Genomic DNA, 25,763 nt, shown 5'->3' with positions numbered 1-25,763 from the left:
GTTGATTTCACACATATATAGGCAACTAGTCCTATCCGTGTAGTTTAGTTTGTTGGTAAATCCGATTCGTTCCATAGGGAGATGGAGTGTTTAATGGTTTTTAATAGTCTTTGATGTCAAACTTAATTAAAGGGGGTTTTGGATTAGGAATTTATAATATAACAGTAACAGAAAATAACTTAACTAATTTACTTCATAAATAAAATTACAAGATTACAATAAATAACTTAAAAAGGAACTAAATGAAATTATGCTAATTATAATGCATTAATTATATTACTAAATGGTAATTAGTAAAATAGTAATTTTTAATAAAACTATATGTTTAGAATTTTGTTTTGAGTAATTATAATATAAACTTATTTAAATTAACTAAATGACAAGTTTTAATTATATTAATATAAATTATTAGGAATAGTAATTTAACTAATTACAAACTAATTATAAATTATTAACTTTTAATTAACACTAATTATAAGGTTAAAACATGTATTAAAGTATTTTATAATAACTAATATTAATTATATAGTAATAACCTAAATATAAATAATTAAATAATTAAAACCCTAATTTTAACCCTACTGGTACTGTAGCCGCGTTGTAGACCGTACGCGTTTTGCGTATTTATACGCGTATCGCGTATAATTTAAAACCTACGCGAATTGTGTGAATCTGGTCGTACAGTTTGATTTACAGGCATACGCGTTTCGCGTATACCATACACGATTCGCGTATGACTTATACGATGTGACAAACAGTCTGTTGCGAATTTTAAGTACTTTTATGTATTCTTTTTATATTTTAAAATAATAATTCGTAAATAATGATAATAATACGTTTACAAGAAATAATAATGGGATAAATGGGAGTGTTTACTTAAATGTGTCACCTCTAGGTTCATGGATTGTTTTGAGTTTAAGCCCTATTAAAATGTTTTAGTAATAAACTTTACATTTTTCTTTCGAAAAAATATAAGGTTACGACTAACTAATTAAAATCTAATTTTCATCGGATTTTATTTAGAAAGCTACTATTCCCCAAGTATTTAAATTGAGACCTAGCCTAGTTTTGACTTTCGCCAAAACCCAAATCATAACGGTTTCCCTTTTTATAATTTCACTACCATATAATTATTGATATTACCCAAACCACCGAAGTTTATTTCTAAATTGGTGTTAATAACTTATCCATAAATTCGTCTAGATCATTTTAATGTTGAAGCTTAATTTATGTAAATAAAAACAACTTTCGTTATTTAAATTTAATAAATTAAGTGGCAAGGGTTAAATACCTAATTACACAATAATGGTTCTTATAACTAGGCTCAATATTAAGAATACTAAAGTTATGTAACGACCCGACCAAAACCGTTATTGACGGCGCCGTTATCTTAGGTCCCGTTGCGTGGTCGTAGTCCCTATATGAGACTCGTTTGACCAAAATTATGTCGCATTCATTTGAAAGGCACAAGACTTGCAAGTTTAGTTTACAAAACCATTCGACAGCAAGTCTAAGTTTACAAAAGTCATAAAGTATAAATGAAATAACTTGCGACATAATATAAGTTGAAAAACACAGTTGCTATAAATAGCGTAAGTATGTAAACAAAAGTTTGAATCCAAAAATGCTATCCCTAGCGTATGCATGTATGGTAGACTCCAATCAAGTAATCAAAGAGTGCGGAAGCGTGTAACAAATAGCCATGTGAAAACCTGAGAAAACATAGAAGAATCTGTCAACGCAAAAACGTTGGTGAAATCATAGGTTTGAGTAAGTGAGTAAAAGTAAAGTAAGTCGAACCACAAGATTTGCAAAGTTGAAATAATAGTAGTACATTCTAAAAGTTAATATTCACGAGCACCCAATTATCAAAGCTTAACATTCCGTCCGTTGAATACCCCATCAATTAGTGCTAGAACAACACTGTTCCCGAAAATATATTTCATTCGTAAACGGTAGCGAACCGTTTGAATGAGGGTTTGTCAAACCCATATGGCCATATAACATAAGTTCTCGCTTACACCATCTGATGTAACTAATGATAATCGGATTGAGGATTTTTGTTCTAAACTCGTATGTAGAATGTTTGTTTTCCCGTTCTTGTGTTCACTTAGTTCAAAAGAATCGTTTATGTTTTCTCATCCCAAAAGTAAGTTCAAAAGAGTAAAAAGTGGGACTATGATCTCACCTCGAGTGCACAAGTATAAAGGTACTTCAACAAGTAAACGTGTGCATGAAAGTTGCTTAGCCTTGACCTAAACAAGTAAGTTATATCAATTAACCGGTTACGACACAAAGTCGGGTGAAATGTGTTCAATTAGTCCTATGGCTCGTTACGACTCGATTAAGTATAGCATGTGAATCACGTTGTCAAGTCTCATACAAGAAACAAGTATAAAAGCATGTTAGAATGATTGTATAAAAGTTTGGTTAAGTTTGACTAAAAGTCAAACTTGGTCAAAGTCAACGAAAAAGTCAACACGTTCGGGTTCGGTCCCGAACTATTTTTCTGAGGTTTTTATTCATATATAAGCATATTAGAACAAGTTCCATGTGAATCGGAGGTCGATAGCTAGTCAAACATTTCGCGTGAAATGCGCCAAAGTGAGCAGAATCTGGCCAGGCCAATCCGCGCGCCGCGCGGGGATGGGGCGCGCCGCGCCACTACCTGGCCAGAGAATTCTGGTCAGTTTTCAAAGTATGCACGAACCAAAACACAAACAATCACATTTTATGATCCGCAAACAATTAGAACATGTATTTTATATCATCGGAAAGCTATTGCGACAAGGAATACAACTAACCACATATCATTAATCAAAAACATCATTTACAATAACCGAAAACTCGTCAATTGATCAAGAAAGGTTTATTTTCAAAGTTTCAAGTTCGTAAAACGTATTTTATGATTCGGGAATCCAATTTACACATACGATATGCCGTTTCGAAGGTAATTAAGCATACATTACAACTAATCACTAACAATTAACATTCCATGGCATTCAAGCATCAAAAGTTCATGTCAAGAACTATCAAACCCTAGTCAAACATCACAAAATCATTAATCGGGTTTTTGAAGTTTTCTTAATCAACCTACACATCCAAATGTGGCTAATGATACTAGTAACACAATTAAAACATGCACTTTAACAATCTAACAACATTAACTCATCCAAAATCAAGGATTAAGCACACCCATTTCAAGTTCATGCTAGTTACTCCAAAAACAACAAATCGAGCAAACCAAACATATATTCATGTTACACACGAGCCATAGACACTAACTAACACAATTTCAAGTCAAAAACACGAATTTAAAGAAATCTAGAGTTTTAGAAATGTTACCCAAACGAGATGAAGTTTGTATCAAAATGTAGAGGATGAAGAGAGGATCACGAAAATGTAATCGGATTTGTTGTGAGCTTCCAAGATTGAATTTAGATGATGAATGATTGAATTGGGTGTTTGTGTGTGTGTTCTTGATAGAGAGAAAGAGAGAGAGGTGGAGGTGATTGAATGGAGGAGGGTGAAGGTTGACTAGTTGACCTAGTCATCTCTTTGCCCTCTTGGCAAGTTTAGTCCCTCAAGTTTCAAAGCGGGTGCGGGAATTAACCAAACGAATATTTTAAAAACGCTCGAGTAGACGAGTGATGTTATAATTAAATAGCGGGAATATAATGAACGTTACTCACGGAAACTATTAATTTAAATACGAAAGATTATGTTTTAAAAAAAAAAGACGGTGTTAAAATTAAATTTAACGGAAAAACGCGGGATGTTACATTATCCACACCTCAAAAGAAATTTCGTCCCGAAATTTAGTTGGAAGTAATAGTTGTTGAATCTTCCTCGAGATTTTGTGTTGCCAATTCTACGAATGAGGGAGAAGTACGTTCTAGGGTATTTTAACGAATTTTGACAGTCGGGGTTTTACGTTGTTTCAGAGTTTGGTTTCGTAATTCAAAATTTCAACCGGTCCTCCTAGGAAGCGGAGTTTGTCATCGATAGTAAGCTCATCGAAAAGGATAACAAGTTCTTGTTCCACAAGACACTTCTTTAAGTTTAATACATCGAATGTAGGATGAACGGAGACTCAATTGAGTCTGAAATCTAAACGGCTAACAACGGGTCCAAAACGCCCCAAGATTTCCAAAGGATCAAACTATCGCGAATTTAGCTTCCTACGTTTTCCCGAAACGGATTTCACCTTCCCAAGGTGCGACTCTTAACGTGACGCGGTTTCCCACGTGGAATTTGAAATGTTTACGTCTAACATCGGCGTAGCTCTTGGTGATTACGAGTCGCGTAGGATTTTACCTGAATATGAATAAATTTTCTCGGTTGTTCATGAATAACCTCGGCCCCGGTGAATTGATCATCGTTTACTTGGTTCGACAAAGGAGAATGACGTTTCCGGTCACATGTGGTTTCAAAAGGAGTGACGTTAAAACTCGAATGAAAATCATTGTAGTACGAGGATTCGGTTAAAGGAAAATACTTTTCTCAAGTAAATTTGAAGTTGGTAATACAAATTCGTATTATGGTTTTCAAGACTTAAATCGTATGTTTGTTCGGTCCGTCGGGTTATGGTTGATGTGCGGTACTCATGTCTAAACGTGGTCCCGAGACTTTTTGTGAGGCACTCCAAAATCTAGAAGTGAAACGAGGATCTCGATCCGAAACTGGGTACATTTCCCTAAGGCATAGTGAACAAGTTTGCTAGGAATTGAAAACGTTAGCTAGGACAAGTTTCTCAAGAAAATTCGCGTCGCGGAAGATTTATCGGTTTCCAAAAACGTTCGTCGGAACTATTCACCCTCGAGGTGAATACTAGTATAACGTGGAGAGTCTCCCTCCATTGAGAATTTAAAATGAAAGATTTCCTGAACCAGAATTACGAGTGTAAGGCGAGAGAAGTTTCCGCCTCGATGCGAGCATAACGAGTAAATTGTAGTTAGTCAACAAGACTGCGCGAGGACGAGCTAGTATACCCGTGTGACATACGGTTGAAGTCGAATGGAATCGGTAATTCATTCGGAAGCATAAGTATAGTTCGACAAAAGTCGAAGGGGTGTCCCCGGTATGGTTGTTATCAATATTCTCGGAGTTTTCGGATGTCCAAACATGAAAGGATGAAGTCATGTACATGGCACATGGTGGTGTTTAGGTTGATCGAGTCTAACCACCATCACGCGTCACTAGAACTTTGGTATGTCTTACCGTAATATAACCACGTTGATCGAGTGTCGTTATATTACGCTAACTCATACCTCCATTCCCACATCACTCTATAGATTCAAGTTCGTGTCCTCGCGAAAATCTAAAACGAACAAAATGTAACGACGTCTCAAACGTGACTCGTATTAAATCGAAATAGTTTCTACAACTCTAAAGAAGCGTTTCCCCGCGGGAAGTGTATAAATGATTGTTAACGTCAAATCGGTTCGATTCAAACAATAATGTATTTAGGTATGAAAAGAGTAACGAGTCATGATAACGAGTAGCCCGCAACCGTAGTGATAAGTGTTGATGACGATACTCACCTAGAGTAGTGATGGTAGTAACACCAAAAAGTAGATAGTAAGAAACACCAGTGGGAAACCGACAGTAAGTTGAAACGGTGGCAAATAACAATCTGGGAGACAGAGTACCCGAACAAGTGTGACTAATGAAGTCGTCGTCATCCATACGTGTATGAATCATGAATTTACGTGTGTTACCAAAAAGTGGCGGAATACGAGTTCGTATGATGAAGGTTGGGTACCATTAAAAAGTTTGCCTAAGAATGATTCAAGTATAATGCACAAGTAGTCAAGTAAGTGCTATCTATAGCAAATGTATGTCAGAATGAAAATGCTAACTATCCGGTTGTAGTCTAGACTCACTAATGCGTCCTAACGACTCTGTTAGACACACTAATGCACGTCCTAGTTCCCTACAACCAACGCTCTGATTCCATCTGTAACGACCCGACCAAAACCGTTATTGACGGCGCCGTTATCTTAGGTCCCGTTGCGTGGTCGTAGTCCCTATATGAGACTCGTTTGACCAAAATTATGTCGCACTCATTTGAAAGGCACAAGACTTGCAAGTTTAGTTTACAAAACCATTCGACAGCAAGTCTAAGTTTACAAAAGTCATAAAGTATAAATGAAATAACTTGCGACATAATATAAGTTGAAAAACACAGTTGCTATAAATAGCGTAAGTATGTAAACAAAAGTTTGAATCCAAAAATGCTATCCCTAGCGTATGCATGTATGGTAGACTCCAATCAAGTAATCAAAGAGTGCGGAAGCGTGTAACAAATAGCCATGTGAAAACCTGAGAAAACATAGAAGAATCTGTCAACGCAAAAACGTTGGTGAAATCATAGGTTTGAGTAAGTGAGTAAAAGTAAAGTAAGTCGAACCACAAGATTTGCAAAGTTGAAATAATAGTAGTACATTCTAAAAGTTAATATTCACGAGCACCCAATTATCAAAGCTTAACGTTCCATCCGTTGAATACCCCATCAATTAGTGCTAGAACAACACTGTTCCCGAAAATATATTTCATTCGTAAACGGTAGCGAACCGTTTGAATGAGGGTTTGTCAAACCCATATGGCCATATAACATAAGTTCTCGCTTACACCATCTGATGTAACTAATGATAATCGGATTGAGGATTTTTGTTCTAAACTCGTATGTAGAATGTTTGTTTTCCCGTTCTTGTGTTCACTTAGTTCAAAAGAATCGTTTATGTTTTCTCATCCCAAAAGTAAGTTCAAAAGAGTAAAAAGTGGGACTATGATCTCACCTCGAGTGCACAAGTATAAAGGTACTTCAACAAGTAAACGTGTGCATGAAAGTTGCTTAGCCTTGACCTAAACAAGTAAGTTATATCAATTAACCGGTTACGACACAAAGTCGGGTGAAATGTGTTCAATTAGTCCTATGGCTCGTTACGACTCGATTAAGTATAGCATGTGAATCACGTTGTCAAGTCTCATACAAGAAACAAGTATAAAAGCATGTTAGAATGATTGTATAAAAGTTTGGTTAAGTTTGACTAAAAGTCAAACTTGGTCAAAGTCAACGAAAAAGTCAACACGTTCGGGTTCGGTCCCGAACTATTTTTCTGAGGTTTTTATTCATATATAAGCATATTAGAACAAGTTCCATGTGAATCGGAGGTCGATAGCTAGTCAAACATTTCGCGTGAAATGCGCCAAAGTGAGCAGAATCTGGCCAGGCCAATCCGCGCGTCGCGCGGGGATGGGGCGCGCCGCGCCACTACCTGGCCAGAGAATTCTGGTCAGTTTTCAAAGTATGCACGAACCAAAACACAAACAATCACATTTTATGATCCGCAAACAATTAGAACATGTATTTTATATCATCGGAAAGCTATTGCGACAAGGAATACAACTAACCACATATCATTAATCAAAAACATCATTTACAATAACCGAAAACTCGTCAATTGATCAAGAAAGGTTTATTTTCAAAGTTTCAAGTTCGTAAAACGTATTTTATGATTCGGGAATCCAATTTACACATACGATATGCCGTTTCGAAGGTAATTAAGCATACATTACAACTAATCACTAACAATTAACATTCCATGGCATTCAAGCATCAAAAGTTCATGTCAAGAACTATCAAACCCTAGTCAAACATCACAAAATCATTAATCGGGTTTTTGAAGTTTTCTTAATCAACCTACACATCCAAATGTGGCTAATGATACTAGTAACACAATTAAAACATGCACTTTAACAATCTAACAACATTAACTCATCCAAAATCAAGGATTAAGCACACCCATTTCAAGTTCATGCTAGTTACTCCAAAAACAACAAATCGAGCAAACCAAACATATATTCATGTTACACACGAGCCATAGACACTAACTAACACAATTTCAAGTCAAAAACACGAATTTAAAGAAATCTAGAGTTTTAGAAATGTTACCCAAACGAGATGAAGTTTGTATCAAAATGTAGAGGATGAAGAGAGGATCACGAAAATGTAATCGGATTTGTTGTGAGCTTCCAAGATTGAATTTAGATGATGAATGATTGAATTGGGTGTTTGTGTGTGTGTTCTTGATAGAGAGAAAGAGAGAGAGGTGGAGGTGATTGAATGGAGGAGGGTGAAGGTTGACTAGTTGACCTAGTCATCTCTTTGCCCTCTTGGCAAGTTTAGTCCCTCAAGTTTCAAAGCGGGTGCGGGAATTAACCAAACGAATATTTTAAAAATGCTCGAGTAGACGAGTGATGTTATAATTAAATAGCGGGAATATAATGAACGTTACTCACGGAAACTATTAATTTAAATACGAAAGATTATGTTTTAAAAAAAAAGACGGTGTTAAAATTAAATTTAACGGAAAAACGCGGGATGTTACAAGTTACATTTTTAACTTTTACAAATGGTAACAATCCATTTCACTAGGGGCTCTACATTTAAGCAAACACTAGGGAAATTTAGCTATTCATTACACTAGGGTAAACATAAAAATATAGATATGCAAACATAATAACAACGCTAATTTTAACAGAGTAAACTTACTAAAATATCACTTTCATTAACTTCAAACGGTAGAAAATTACAATAATAACACCCCTTTTACGCGTACAATAACACCTTTAATCACGAATAATACACCCTTAAATATTTGAAACTAATTTTACAGAGTAATAAAATGACAGTAGTAATTATGTATAGTAATTGATATGTGTAAACTTGTGTTGTATTCTCCCTTTTTTTTTGTTGATAGTACTCCGTATTTATCATTGAACTTGAAGTAGTAGTTGAGTCAAAAAGCTCCACTTGCTGTAGCACTTAGACAAAAGAATTGTTTTAAAAACATAAAAGTAGCCGCCCCTTTCTGGAAACTGGAACAGTAATCTGGCCTAACATTACGCGTTTCGTGTATGGCTACACGATTCGCGTATGACCAAAAGGCTACACGTTTCGTGTAGTGTTACACGATTCGTGTAAGACCAATCGACAGTTTTCTTCATTTTTTTCTTTTTGTTTATTCTTTGTTGATCCCGTATCGACGTGTACTGACTTGGCACTTTCCATTTGAACTCTTTTCTTCATCTATCTTGTACTTTCATTCGGATAAACTTTTCTTGATATAAATTTGGTTAAAACTATCGTTTTATCGTCGTTTCTTCGAATAGAAAGCTCTTGTCTACTTTTATCGTTTTTCTCGTGAAATGCTCATTGAATGTCTTTGTAGATGGCAAAAACCTATGAAATATAAGTGATATTGCGTCGAATAATATATATGTTTAGAGCAATATCAAAATACCCCACATTTGAACGTTGCTTGTCCTCAAGCAATTACATCTTTGAACAGAATCGGAACATTACATATATCTTTATTATCGAACATTAGATCACACAACACACACTACACGAAATGAAACACACGCTATATGAAATATATTACACAACACAGTATTTATTGGATCACACGCACACGAAACGAAATTCTGACAACAGAAACAAACATGAAACTCGTGATTAGGGTTTAAAAATTGGGATCCTTAGGGAAAATTGGACCTTGTGAAAACGTTTTATGATTTTATAAAATGTCATGCTAGTTTTTACACTAGACACGTTTTTCGGTTTTAACCTCAAATTCCGGTTGAGGGTAACTGAAAACTGAAGTCTCAGTCGGCGATTAGCAAGCTATTCGCCCCCATGATTGTAGTATCATGGAACTTGAAGCCGAATGTCCAAAAAATGGTTTTACACAAATATAATTCATAAAATAGCATAAGTTTTAGAACAAAATTATATCGTGTCCAAATATCATCGGTGAACCATGAGTTTGCACACCTCAATTTGTTATGGCATATGTATGTTGACCGCGGTCAAACATAGATGCGGTTAATCTTTACGGAGATTATCCATCTGGGATTAGATTCATTAGTTTTAAAAGCTAATTTGCATTGTGCCCCCCATTGTACGAGACATATCCTTCTCATGGTTAGGATAAATCTGACCACCAAAAACCCTGTTTGATGCTGAGGTTAGGTGGATTTCCAGCCGATTTTAGGGATGACTTTTCAAGATTTTTCGTCAACCTACAGCTGTTCTGGACTACATCTTCTAACATAAGTTAGTAAGTGTGTCAATTTGGAAGACTTTACTTCCTTACGGGATGGACTTGATTCATCCTCTATTACTCGTAATAATGGAATATTCAGGTTTATACGTTCTAAAGCAATGATATCTGCAATAACTTCATAGAAACATGTGATATATGGTTCTCAACATAAGGTTTTATGAATTCTTGTTATAATTGGTTTTCTTTTATAGGTTTTAAACAAATAAACTTATGCGTTTTTAATGTATTGAGACGATAATTTCGGTTTTTGACACCTATGCTTTAATCGCTCGTAGTTACCTTAAAAATTTATTTGTTATATTTGTTTAAAGATTTTCAAATTTTCATAAAAACCAATAACTTATAAGTTCTCGAGAATTTATATATTCCCACCCCACACTTAAGATTATGAAATGCCCTCATTACATAAAATCAGATAATAATGTATAAATTTGAGAGGGCAAATAGTGTGAAGTATTTGGAACTTCCTTTGTTAACCGATTTGGATTTTCAAATTGTTTTACCTATGATTTTATCCAACGTTTGTATCACAATGTAATTCGATGTTTCGTTTCGTCTAATTGCATTTTCTTCTGTACCTGTCAAAACCATGTAAAAGCACACAAAACATGGGGTTGTACATCAATCGTACAAAACAATTTTACCCCACACTACTTTCTTGCTAATATATAATAAAACATAAGAAACATAAAAGTATTAAAACACACCATACAATAATGTTATTACACACCATAAAAATAAAAATGTTTAAAACAATAGAACTAGTCAAATGGGCTCTAAAATGGTCCTCCTCGTTCGCCGTCCTCCTGTTGCTGTCGCTGCCGTTGCTCGTTTAGGCGTTGTTCCTCGTAGAAACGCCTATATGCATCCTGACTCGCGGCTATGGCGGCGTTATGGTCATAGGGTGGAGGTAGAGGGTCATTGGGTGTCTGCCATGGGGGATATGATGGAAAGGCTGAGGGTGCGTAAGCTTGCGGGTTAGACGCGTATAGATATGCCTGTTGGTGCGCCCACTCTAATTGATTTCCCATTCCCCTCTGATCATATCGGATGTTGGACAGCATATTATATTGATCTAGCTGGGTATGCCTAATGTCCCCTAATTGCCGAGATAAAGCAGTGTACTGATCTTCTGATCTCGCTCCCCAGTTTTGATATGAATTACGAACATCTAAACTCAATGCGTTAAACGAGTTTTGGAGCATATCGAAATCAGAAGTACCTGTATGAGACGAGCTAGCCTGATCTGTCTCTCTGCGTCTCCTCCTAGCTTCCCTCGCGGGTTCATCATCCTCTTCCATAGGTGCGTGAGCAGCAACTTCCTGTTGCCTTAAACTACGTACCCCACCCCTTACACGTATAGCCTTAGCTGTCCTATACACCTCCAACCCCAAATTACGAACCGGTTGATCTATTGGTTGGATTGGAGGGTCAAATTCGTTCGGGTCGAGACCGAACCAGGCTGCCAAACACGTGACATAGTGACCCCCCGACATGTCACTGGATCCTCGAGCACCCTTACCAAAATGGGCTAAAAAGTAGGCCACTCCATAGGGTATACTAATAAATGTATCCCTATCTCTGATTGCATCTAAATACCAAAGGTCAACATAATTAATCTTATCTGTATTAAGGAATGCCCTTTGGTTAATTGTGTTCGCTATAAATTTATGAATTATTCGATAGCGAACATCAGTGATCTTAAGGTATGATTCTTGGCCTGCTACATAAGTATTATTTTGGGAAAAAGAGCGCCAGACACTCAAAGAATCATAATCTCCTGTATACCTAGCTCCTGTAAAATTATATTCCCAAAAACCTGGAGCATTCATCTCATTACCGTCATAAATCCCTAAGGCCATAGTCATGTCGCCTAGGGACATTACTCTATCTACACCACCCAATCTAAATTGTAGGAAACTAGTATCTTCGATATTTTCCGGGTGTATATTCATCCTAACGGTAGAATAAAATTCTAAACACCATTCTCTATATACAGGAGAATTTAACCTAAACAATCTCTCAAAGTCATTATAATACCTAATTTCCCCAAATTCATTCGTGAAACTTTGGGTTAAAATTTCCCTTATCGGTGTATCTAAGTTGACTGGGTCTCCTAGGGGATCCCAATCAACAACGTAAACTGGAGAGATGGTTCGATTTACCAGAATGAGTAAATCCTTAACTTTTTGCACCCTTTGATGTACTTCGTTAGGAAATTGCAGGATCGGGTGTAGGTTCAAGAGTTGTTGTTCCATTTCGGGGGTAACTTGATCTTGTGCTTGTTGTTGGTTAAATGCCCTCATTCTAAATGGTCCCTGCATAACATTTTAAAAACAAGGAAATCATCCCAATAGGATGTGTCAATGTTAGCAAAGAGTTTAAATTCAACAAACAAGCTTGTTTCATCACCACATGAATCAATCTATTTCAACAACATTGGAAGATTTAGTTCTATAATTCAAAATAAAGCAGAAACAAACCAAAAATCATAAATCAAAAATCAAGTTTCATATGCAAAGTTTAATTCACAAGTGAAAACACGCAATTTTTCTAAGTATATCGAATTCAATTCAATCACATTGCGTGTATTTCAGCTTCTAAATAATCCTTAACAACATTAAAGTTCATACTTGATTCATTAAAATGACAAAAACTATCAAAATCATACTAAAATTAAAAATTACAAAATCAAACAAACAAAAACATGTTCAAGAGTTATAACTACTGACAAAACACTTAAAAACATCTAATTACAACCAAAATAACACACCTCAGTAGCAATTTCTCAATTATCCCCAATTTGTATAAACTCTAATTTTTCAATAACCAATTAAACATCAATTTTTCATGCTAATCGGGTTTATTATCTTACTAACAACATAGATATAGCAATAATCAAGCAAAAATCAACAAGAACATGCATATAATTCGGATTAAAGCTATAAAGAAATATAATGAAAAATTTGAAGAACATGAGGTAAAATGGGTTTAGGACCCATACCAATCTAGGCATGTTGAAAGATTGAAGAATTGGAGAAGATTGGAAGTGTTAATTTAAGTTTTGGGTGTGATTTTGGCGATTTTTGGGGTTTCCTCTCGTTTACAGCAGCCTGAATAATGGAAAGAGTGTGTAAAGAACAGACTGCTGCTCGTCTGTTATGTTCAGCTATTTTTTACCCTACGCGTTTCGCGTAGGTCTACGCGATTCGCGTAAGCTTTGTATTCCACGCATTTCGTGTAGGTCTACACGATTCGCGTATGCTTTGTCTGTATTTTTTTTTTTTCAACTTATAAACAATTGATTTTAAAATATCTTTTATAGATTTATATTTGTAACGGAAATTCGGTTGTTACACATAATCTTAATCCGTTTATAAATTTTTAATTTCAATTTATAAAATTCAATCCATTAAAAGTTAAAGATTTTAATGTTTTTCGAAAACAAATTTAAAATAAAATAAAAACACTCTATTTTTGTGTTAAAATTATTAACATTTTTTAATTTTAAAACAAGTATATGAAAAATAAAAATTACACAAATTAAAATACACTCTATTTTTTTTGTATACCCTTAAATCAACTAATTTTCAAACTTAAAACTTTGTTTCCTATCGATTAGGTAGAGATAAATTCGGTCGTCAAACCTATCATTATCCACGACAAAGATTTACAAGTTATATATTTTTACGGTTATTGATAAAAAGGTATATTTTGCAATCTACTGTAGACTTTTAGAATTTAACAACAACAAAAAATTTTGTGCAATTTGAAGAATGAAAATTCAGTTGTGACACCTAAACATTTTCATTTTCAAAGAAACAGGTTAAACTCAAGGCGTTTCACCTTCAATTTAGTAGAAAGGATTTTTTTTTTATTTTTATTTTGTTTTCGTGGTTTACTATTTAACAGATATCTTATGAATCCAACAAGAAATTTCGTGCAATTTGAAAAACGATAATTCAGTTGTAACACTTAACATTTATCGTTTTTAATGAAAACATATTGAACTCAAGGTTCATCACTTTTAAATGGTAGGCCGTTCTAATAGAACATACAACAAACAAAAACAAACCAAACACACCAAAACATTACACACAAAAATGCACAAACACACAATTGGCGAGAAAAAGATTTAAAGAGTGAAGCCTCGTTGGCTCGCCTCGTAGTGGAGTCGCATTATTTCGCTCCCCATTGCTTCGTAGGCGTAACCTCGCTGGTTTAAGAGGTTTTCTTCTGCACATTTTAAAGGCCCTTCTCGGCATAAGGTTACGTACTCGTAATTAGAGTCCGTTTGGTTCTTTGGGCAATCTCCGGAGTGAGTCGGTTTTCCACATTTTACACATTTACCCAAATGACGTGCTCTACGCCTTTTAGCTGATTTAGATTTTCCTCTTGCATAGTTTGTCTCATTTAGTTTCTGTCTTTCTTCTTTCCTCGCCTTATCGCATCTTTTCTTAATATCTAACACCACATCCCTCGGTAAAATCTTATCGCACTTTAAAATGAAATGGTTGTAGATATACTGACTGCGCATCTTGAAATTACACAATAAAAACAAAAAGAAATTAAAAAGGTAGAATGGAGGGAGAAGACTAGTTCTTTAGGGTCTGCTAGGGAAAGACCAATCTAACCCCACTCTTAAAGATAAGAATAAAAATTGAGAATGGAGTTTAAAACCTTAGAGTTACCCTGAATTTATTTGTCCTTAGGGTAGAAGGTGGTTTCATCTCTTTCCGTAGTATTGATTTCTTCAAAGTATAACTTGAGTCTGTGTCCGTTCACTTTGAAAGTTCCACCGTCTTTACCATACAACTCTGCATATCCAGATGGAAAAACCTGTTTTATTATATATGGCCCATTCCATCGGGATCTAAGTTTACCAGGTGAAAACTTGAAACGTGATTGGAATACCAATACTTTATCCCCTTGTTCAAATTCTTTCTTTTTTAATCGTGCATCGTGCCATACTTTAGTTTTTTCTTTATATGTTTAAGAATTTTCGTAGGCTTGTAATCTTAATTCATCTAGTTCGTTAAGTTGTGATAACCTATTTTCTCCAGCTTGTACAAGGTCAGTATTACATTCTCTCATAGCCCAGTACGCCTTGTGTTCAACTTCAACAGGTAGATGACACACTTTACCGTATACAAGTCTAAATGGTGTGGTACCTATTGGTGTTTTATACGCAGTCCTAAAAGCCCACAACGCGTCATCTAACTTGCGTTGCCAGATTTTAGGGTTGTTATTAACCGTCTTCTCAAGTATGCGTTTTAAAGCACGATTCGTGTTCTCCACTTGACCACTTGTTTGCGGGTGGTACGAAGTAGAGAAACGATGAGTTACGCCATACTTCTTCAACACCTTTTCAAGAAGGTTGTTGGTAAAATGTGTTCCTCGGTCGGATATGAGTGCTTTTGGGATTCCAAAGCGTGAGAAGAGATTTTTCAAGAAGTTTACCACCACCCTAGCATCATTTGTAGGCAAAGCTTTTGCTTCAGCCCACTTGGATACATAGTCAACGGCTACTAGTATGTACTTGCACTTATGTGAACTTGGAAAGGGTCCCATGAAATCGATTCCCCAAATGTCAAAGATTTCACAAACTTGGATGCCGGTTTGAGGCATCTCATCCTTTTTCGTGATGTTACCCGTTCGTTGGCATGCGTTACAAGTCCGAACGAAATCATGGGCATCTTTAAAGATCGTGGGCCAATAAAAGCCCGATTCAAGGATTTTTCTTGCAGTGTGGTTTGGTCCGAAATGACCGCCGGTTGGCCCTTGATGGCAATGCTCAAGAATTTGTTGAGCTTCTTGTCCGTACACACAACGGCGAATTATTTGATCCGCACCAACACGAAATAGGTCTGGGTATTCCCAGAAATAAGACTTTAAATCCGCAAAGAATTTCTTCTTTTGCTGATAAGTAAGTCCTTTTTGTAGAATGCCTGAAGCAAGATAGTTTGTAAAATGGGCAAACCATGGGGTTTCAGATTCTTTTTCAACCCTCATTAGAGATTCATCAGGAAATGTATCTTTGATGATTGTATCATCTAGTTTATCTAATTCGGGGTTTTCAAGTCGGGATAAATGATCGGCAGCTAGATTCTCGGCTCCTTTCTTATCACGTATCTCAATGTCAAATTCTTGAAGTAAAAGAACCCAACGTATGAGACGATGTTTTGCATCTAGTTTCGAGAATAAATACCTAAGTGCCGAATGGTCCGTGTAAACAATGGTCTTGGACAACACCAAATATGACCGAAATTTATCGAATGCATAAACAACCGCTAGGAGTTCTTTTTCCGTGGTGGTATAATTAATTTGGGCTCCTGTTAGAGTTTTACTTGCATAATAAATCGGGAGAAAATGATTATCCGGACGTTGTCCTAAGACAGCACCTAAAGCATAATCGCTTGCGTCACACATTAGCTCAAATGGCATGCTCCAATCCGGAGATACCATAATGGGAGCTTGTGTGAGTTTTGACTTTAGAATCGAGAATGCATTCTCGCAATTAGTGTCAAAGTCAAATGGAGCATCCTTTTCAAGAAGTTTGGTCAATGGGCGGGCGATTTTAGAAAAATCTTTGATAAATCGCCTATAGAATCCTGCGTGACCAAGAAAGCTTCTAATTGCTTTAACATTTGATGGTTTAGGTAGTTTAGAGATAACTTCAATTTTAGCTTTATCTACCTCTATTCCCGCACGAGATATTTTGTGACCAAGTACAATGCCTTCTTTCACCATGAAGTGGCATTTTTCCCAATTTAGGACCAAGTTTGCTTTCTCACATCGGATAAAGGTTGAAAAGACACGATTCAAAGGAGTCTCCAAATACGGAAAAGTCATCCATGAAGACTTCCATACAATCCTCTACCATATCATCAAAGATTGCCATCATGCACCTTTGAAAGGTTCCGGGTGCATTGCATAAACCAAACGGCATGCGGCGATAGGCAAAGGTACCGAAAGGACAAGTGAATGTGGTCTTTTCTTGGTCGTTGGGATCAATTGGAATTTGGAAGTAACCGGAGAAACCGTCTAGAAAGCAATAATATTCTTTTCCCGCTAATCGTTCAAGCATTTGATCAATAAAAGGTAACGGGAAATGATCCTTTCTAGTGGCATCATTTAGACGTCTGTAATCAATACAGACTCTCCAGCCGGTAATTGTTCTAGTTGGGACGAGTTCGTCCTTTTCATTTAATATAACGGTTGTACCCCCCTTTTTGGGTACTACTTGTACTGGACTAACCCATGGACTATCGGAGATGGGGTAGATTAACCCGTCATCAAGAAGCTTGACGACCTCCTTTTTAACAACCTCTTTCATGTTGGGATTTAGCCTGCGTTGTCTTTGTACTACGGGTTTGTAGTCATTCTCAAGGAGAATTTTATGTGTACAATAAGACGGGTTTATTCCCGGAATGTCGGTTGTTTTCCAGGCTATAGCCTTTTTATGGGTTTTTAATACAGAAATTAGTTTTTTATGGGTTTTTAATACAGAAATTAGTTTATCCTTCTCATTATCTGAAAGATGTGAAGCAATAATTACTGGTAATTGAGATGTACCTTCGAGATAAGCATACTCCAAGTGTTTGGGTAGCTCTTTAAGCTCTAGTACAGGTGGTTCTTCTAAGGAATTTTTTATACGGAATCTATCTTCATTTTTGATTTCCTCAAACGATTCCTCTTCCATGGGAATTTCTTCTATTATGGTCTCGTCATCCGTGACCACCTTCATCAACTCATCAAAATCTTTATCAATATTGAAGTATTCATTCTCACTTACCGGGGCTAACCCCGGGATATCAATTTCAAGTAGCTCCTTCAATTCGTTCTCGACACAAAGATCTATAACATCAATTTGAAAACAAGAGTCATCGGTAGAAGTGGGTCTTTTCATGGCTTTGTCAATGTGACAAATTATTCTCTCGTTTCCCACACCTAGACTCAATTGTTCTTTTTGGACATTAATGATAGCATCTGCAGTGTTTAGGAAAGGACGTCCTAAAATGATAGGAACTTTTGTGTCCTCTTGCATATCTAAAATAATAAAGTCGACGGGAAAGATAAGTGAGCCAACTTTTACAAGTATATCCTCGGCTATACCTATGGGAGTATCAAATGATTGGTTTGCTAATCGAATACCCATTCAGGTTGGTTTTAAGTCTCCTAAGTCAAGTTTTAAATATAACGAGTAAGGCATTAAGTTAACACTTGCACCTAGGTCGGCTAGTGCATCGTACACCACCGAATCACCCATCATACATGGTATGATAAAACTACCAGGGTCTCCTAATTTTGGAGGTACATTTTGTTTCTTTAAGATGGCCGAACATTCCTCATGGAGGAATGTGGCAGAAACGTCGTGGTATTTACCCTTCGAGGATATGAGATCCTTTAAAAACTTCCCGTAATTGGGCATATCCCTAAGAACCTCCGCGAGTGGCATGTTAATGCTAATTTGCTTAATCATGTCGGCAAATTTCTCATATCGCCTCGCGAGTCTGTCTTTCTTTAATGCTTTTGGGTAAGGAATAGGTTCCTTATGTACCTTTACTGGTGGTTCTTCACTTTTCTTTGGTATGACCTCAGGTGGATCATCTTTCTCTTGTTCTTTGTCAACTTGCTCATTTTCATCAACCGGTATTTGTAAAACAGAAGGAGATAAAGGAACTTCCGGGGACTTAAGAGTCTCCGGTTTAGTAGTTAAACCACTTCTAGTAGTTATAGCATTTACATGCTCGTTCCTTGTTTGGGGGTTGTTGGGATTCACTTGAGTATTTGAGGGGAGAGTACCTGGTGGTCTCTCTGATAGTAACTGTGATATCCTTCCAACATTCCTTTCTAAGTTTTGTATTGTGGCTTGTTGATTTCGGATTTGCTGAGTTTGGAGCTCTGCATTTTGCTCGTGCTTAACCATAAAATCTCTTAAGAGATCTTCTAAACCAGATTTCCTCTCAGGTTGAGGTTGCATAATTGCTAATGGTTGTGGTTGATTGTGTTGGAAATTATTTTGATAATTTCGTTGAGGTTGATTTCGGTTATTATAACCTGGTGGCGGATTTCTTTGATTTTGATTTGGGAAATTCCGGTTATTTTGGTAACCTGGATTTCCTCCTTGATAGTTATTATTATTTTGATAGTTATTATTATTTGATCCTGAAGGTCCTCCTACTTGATAGCTGTTTATAGGAGGATATTTTCGGTTGTTTGCTTCTATAGCTGGAAAATCACTGAAGTTCATTTCACCTTTTCGTAAGTAACCTAAGAAATTTGCTTGCTCTTCCATTGTACTTTGATCACAATCTCTAGTAAGATGGGGACCTTGGCATAGTTCACATCCTACTCTGATAGCATGCATTTCCTTGGTTACTTTCTCGAATTGCCTTGCTTGATTTGCTATTTGAACTTTTAAGGAAGCAATTTCATCATTGCTTTCAATTCTAGCAACATTTGATGATCTAGAGAATTCTATTTCTTGATGCCAATTATGGGAATGGGAAGCTAAATCAGCAATGATTGTGTGAGCGTCTTCAGGTGTTTTCTTCATGATCGAACCTCCGGCTGCAACATCTATATCTTTTCTAGTTGCCACATTGACTCCTTTATAGAATTATTGGACCTTTTGGAATGTATTCAACCCGTGTTGAGGACATATTCGAAGCATTTTATTGAATCGGGTCCAAGTTTCATAAAGAGTTTCATTAGGCTTTTGTTTAAAGTGATTTATGTCACTTTGTAATTTTGCTGCTTTTGAAGCAGGAAAGAATTCTGACAAAAATTTATCCATCATATCATTCCAGTTTCCAATATAACCTTCTGGTAATGAGTCTAGCCAATCTCTTGCATCATCTTTTAAGGACCATGGAAAGATTTTTAAACATGCAACTTCATCGGTGACATCTTTGATTTTGAAAAGGTTGCAAATGCTTACAAACTTACGAAGATGCTCGTTAGCATCCTTATTTGGGGCTCCACCGAATTGACATGTATTAGTCACCATGTGTAAAAATTGACCTTTTATTTCAAAGCCATCAGTCATCGTGGGTTGGATGATTGCGTGGCCTTGACCTTTTCTTGTGGCCTTCATTAATGCTTCCATCGTTTGATTTGTATCAGCCATTTCTTCTTCTTCTTTAATAATCGGCTCTATGATTGGTTGAATTATTGGTTCAGAGTCGGATTCTAAGGAAAGTGACTCTAAATTTTTAGCAAGAGATTCTACTTCTTGAGCTCTTAAGCGTTCGTGGAATTTTCTTTCGGGCTCAGGATGTGAAGGAGTTAATTCAGCGTTGGAGGAACGTAAGTTCATACATTAATTTCTATTATGAGATCACTTTACTAAAGGTTTATCTAGGGTTACCTACTTGTTTCTCTTTTTTTTTTTTAGTGTTTTTTTTTTTCGGTGTTTTAAAATTACTAGTACTTCCTATTTCTTTTTGTTGTTTTTGTCCTTTATTAATTCTTTGAGGTTCCGGATTAAGTTTAATGTAGTAACCCGTCCTTATCCCCCTGGACGAAATCGACAACATCTGGTTCCATTGCGATGATCGACTCCAAGTAATGTTCTTAACATGAGCAAATGCACAGCGGAAGACTTAATTCGTACCTGAGAATAACATGCTTTAAAATGTCAACATAAAGTTGGTGAGATATATAGGTTTGATGCTAACAGTGTTATAACTATGGACCACAAGATTTCATGTTCATAAACATAATACACTCGCAAGTGTACGAAAAGCATTCCAAGCAGTGGGCACCCGGTAACTAGCCTTAACAAGAGTGTATACCCCTGAGTTATAATAATATGTGCACCGAATCAAGTGCGTTCCGTTAACCTCGAAGTACTAAACACCCGTTCTTCTAGTTTAGTAGTGACTAGAACAACATCTGGGTGGGGGTGTAAAACCCGATAGATCTATCTTTAGGATTCGCGCCTACCAGTTCATAAACCAATAGTTAAAGTTACCAAGCTAGGGGATTTTTGATTCAAACCCATGTAGAACGTAATTTTAGTCACTTGTGTCCATAACGTAAATCATTTATAAAAATAGCGTATGTATTCTCAGCCCAAAAATATTTAAAGTTTAAAAGGGATCTATATACTCACCATACTGTATTTTGTAGTAAAAATACATATAACGACATCGAACAAGTATAGGGTTGGCCTCGGATTCACGAACCTATATCACGTATATATATTAATACATAATTGAAGTCAAATAATTTTACCTATTAATTATATATTACTTATATAATAAATGGTAATGTCTTTTTAATATTTTATGTAACATTATTATAATTATGTATCAAAAAATTTTATATGTATTTAAAGATATTGTTAATAATAATAATAATAATAAACTTGATAATTTAATAATAATGAAAATTTTAATAATAATAATAATAATAATAATAATAATAATAATAATAATAATAATAATGATAATATTAATAATAATATTAATGTAAAAGAATAACAATAATATTAATAATGATAAAGATAACTACCTCAAATGGTTAAAACAAATAATTGTACGTGACAAGACTCGAACTCTAGACCTCCTGCTCATATCCCAACACCTTTGACCATCAAACCATGTCTATTTTTCTGATTTAAATTCATCCAGATTAATTATAACCCGTACCATCGTCCTACCCATTCCATAACCCAAATTAACTCGGCCCAATAGTAATTTATCAACCACGTCCCAATCAAGAACTCGGCCTGTTTAACCTCTGGATTTCGGCCCATCCTAACACCCGGAAGCGGGATCGAATTACACAGAAGGGGAGTTCACAGCCATAAATAAAACAAATACTCCAACATTTTAATCTTGTGTGGGGTTGGTTTGAAAAAGAAATTAGTAGATACCTAGGTCTTTTACAGCTCAACATCCCACTATGTAATCTTTATTAAATCATATGCCTTCCACTTGTTATATTAAGTTTTGTGGAGTAGGTTAGTCAACAGAAGATAGTGTCATGATTGGAAAATGGCTCGGTGGTTGGTCTTGTATTTGTTTTAACCGAAAAAGTTTGTGATTTCCTTTTGAGTTTTTGGATCGTTCAATATAACTAAAGGAGGAGGTTATTTGGGTAGGTTGTGGTTGGTGATTCAACATGGTGATGAAGTGTAGCGAGTAAACGGTTATAGTTGTCCACAGCGGGAGCAATCGTTGGTGGTGATTTGGGTTATTTGGGTGGTGGTGTAAAGGTGGTCACCGTGGCGGTTTCAACTTGAATAGAGAACAAAACAATAATAATTTGCAATTGCAACCGATTGTAGCAATAGCAAGGGTTTATTTGAATCGAAGTAGAAGGAAGAAAATATATAAAGGAGACATACGGTAACGGTTTTTGGTTAGGGTTTACGTTGAATTCACTCAGAAGTATGAGAGAGATAGAGAGAGATAGAAGAGAGAAAGGTGTAATGGTTCAAGAAGATGAATTGGTTTTAGATGGTTGAGGTGATGATGATGGTTATGAGATAATTTTCTTGGTGGTGATGGTTAAATGATAGAGTGGTGGTTCAAGGTAAGAGGTGGCGGTTGAGATGGTTCACAATGGTGGGTTGTAGGTTTGAAGGTTTACGAAGAGTTAGAGGGAGAGAGAAAAGAGGGTTAGTCATTATATTTCTACTAAAACAGTAGAAACAACAATTAGCTGCAGCGTATCAGTGTTGATGATGATGATTCTTGTTTTGTTGGTTCGAAAAGGAAGTTGACGATGGTGGTGGATCGTGGTAGATTATGGTGAGTTCGAATAAGACTGCAAGTGACTAGATAATACTCTTGTATATATGTATATGTCTGCGAGATAATGGTGAAACGGGTTGCAGGAGATAGTTAGTTGTTCATAATGGTAGTGGTGATTAGAGATAGGAGGGAGCAGTAGTTCATATTCGAGGGTTGCTAAGTAGGTGTTTATGTAGGAAGAAAGATGTCATTACTACCCTGTGGTCTCGATTATCAATTGTTTTATAGCTAAGTTGGCTCTACTGAAGGATTCCTTTCAGAATACAGATAATAGAATAAAAACAGATTACATTCTATCTCAATTGTACGATTGATTTTGTTGTTCCACAAAGTAGATGACAGAAAACAAAATTAGCAATAGTTTGAAAATGATCTTCAACAGAATACGTATATTATCTGTATTCATATACCGTATTTATTTATATATCATATATCTGTTATATATCTGTATGTATATATGTATATATCATACTAGATTTTGTATTATTACATAATAACATGTATCTTTTAATAAAAAAAAAAAATATATTAAGAATACCACTACCTATATAAATATAATGATAATAATATTAATAATAATTTTATCAATTTAATACTAATAATAATAATAATATCGATTAATAAAGTGTACTAGAAAATATTGATATAATAATATTTATAATATAAATAAATAAAAAAAATAAGTTTAATAATTATTAATTGAATAATTTAATAGTACTAATAACATTAATAATAATTTATTAATAATAACAAATAAATAATAATAAGAATACTGATAATATTAATCATAAATAGTAATGTTCATAGTAATAAATAATTGATACCAAAATACTAATACAAATATCAATGTGAATGTAACAATAATCATATATCCTATAATAACTAGTATTAAACTTTGTAATTTCAATTTATATATTTATTTATTATTTTTTTTTTATTTATTTATTTTTTTTTTACACATATATATATATATATATTTACACACCACTGTTCGTGAATCGTCAGGCATGGTTAAAGGGTAACTGATTATAGATTTTAAACTTTCTAGACTCAACATTAGGGTTTTTGCTTATCGTGTCGGAAACATATAGAAGATAAGGTTTAAATTTGGTCGGAAATTTCTGGGTCGTTACAGTACCCACCCGTTAAAGAAATTTCGTCCCCGAAATTTGGTAGAGGTTGTCATAAATAACAATATGAATGTTTTCATGACGAATATGGGGTAATAATGAAGTTTTATCATTATTGAGAGGTATAGATAAAACGATTCGATCAAGTGAAGCGTACGAATGAAGCTATCACAAAAATAAAATGGGTAAATATGAAATTGTTTTAACCGATGACGTAGTTATGATTGATTTCTGGAATTTAAGGAAAGAAAATCTTCGTAATAGGATCTAGTTCTGCGGCGATTTAGGAAATCAAAATCTTCTTTGATTAAAGCAATAATCTGTTCTGATTTCTCTGTCGGATATATTGCTATAAATCCACCCCTTCGTTTTCCTTATCCCCACACCTTTTATTCTTTCTTCCTCTACTCATTCTTAATATGCTCCATCCAATCCTGATTCTTATTATACTTCTAACTTTCATAACTTTCATTCTCCTCTTTCATCTGCCGTCAGCAGAATCTATTTACTTTTATGCTTTCTTTGGAATTATAATGTTTCTAATTCTCCCGTGTCTTTTCGTTGCAATACGTATTGATATACATGGTTTGTAGTTTCTGGGTGGTTGTTGGGTTTTATATCTTCCCTTTTATTTCGATATTCCTACTTCTGTCTTCTATAATCATTGTCATTTATAGTTAATGCTTTCTTCTATTTGCTGCGATCTATAGTCAAATTTTTATCTCGAAGCTTCATTCTTTCGTTTCCTCTTCTTGTGTTTAAGCGTCTCTTGTAATGGTCCGGAATTCGTAGGTATGAGATTTAGAATGAACATAGCTAATATCTTAAGAAAGAAAGGGTATCGGCAAAATTTTGATTTGTTAAATTACCAGAATACCCTAGAAAAGATAGAACTATCAAAACGATATGTTCCTAATACATTTGGGAATTGGATAGAATGTAAGAGCCGTGTAACATGGCACATGATGATGGTACTGCGAATCATCACATTCCATTAGAAACTTAACATAACTTACTGTAATATAATGAAGTTGATCAAGTTTCATTATATTATACTAATTCATGCGTCAGTTCCTAACACTATTTCAAAACATTTATATTTTAAATTCGAAGGTTTCAGAATTTAGAAACTAACACAGTTTCTTTTATGATGTGATGCAGATAGCTTGAGAAAATAGATGATTTCCGATAAGAATAGTTATAAAAATATCTTCAGAAACATTGAGGATATTTATAATGAAAGATATGATAATATCTTGGAACTTCTAATGCCGAAGGATGATGATGAAGAATAGTGTCAGCAAAGGTTTTACAGTAAGGAGTAGGGTATGTACTAAGGATTTCAGCAGGCACTGAATCTTTTAAATTCTTTGAAGTCAAACTTATTCTTTGTGATTTGTCCATGGCTTACTTCATAGTTTCGCATAATCCGCTTTTTGATACTAAATTTTCTATTGAGTGTTTCCAATACTCCTTTCTGTATCATTAAACTTTTGGCCGTTTAGACCATCAACCACTTCCCTGTTTCCTCTGCATTTAATGCTACGATATCTGAATCATCGGTTGTTAACCCGAGGTGGTTTCAGGAGAACTGTGTTTTTAGATGATTAAATGCTAATGATAGTAGGGTGGAACATAAAAGATTTTCCGGTAACGAAGGCGAAAAGACAACGTATATATTTCGAAGTTATAATAAGACTAGTCTTGCTGAGAAGTCGAAGTTAACTTGCTGG

The 25,763-nt window shown here is 35.3% G+C and overlaps 1 pseudogene; it reads left to right on the top strand.

The window, feature by feature from the left end:
- The window catches only part of LOC139888825 (cytochrome P450 85A1-like), a 75,633-nt pseudogene that overhangs the window by 7,460 nt on the left and 42,410 nt on the right, over positions 1 to 25,763 (top strand).

This window comes from Rutidosis leptorrhynchoides, chromosome 2 (assembly GCF_046630445.1).
Source record: "Rutidosis leptorrhynchoides isolate AG116_Rl617_1_P2 chromosome 2, CSIRO_AGI_Rlap_v1, whole genome shotgun sequence".
Lineage (NCBI taxonomy): Eukaryota > Viridiplantae > Streptophyta > Magnoliopsida > Asterales > Asteraceae > Rutidosis > Rutidosis leptorrhynchoides.
Note: the sequence above shows the minus strand (reverse complement) of the source record. Positions and strands in the feature narration are given on the sequence as shown.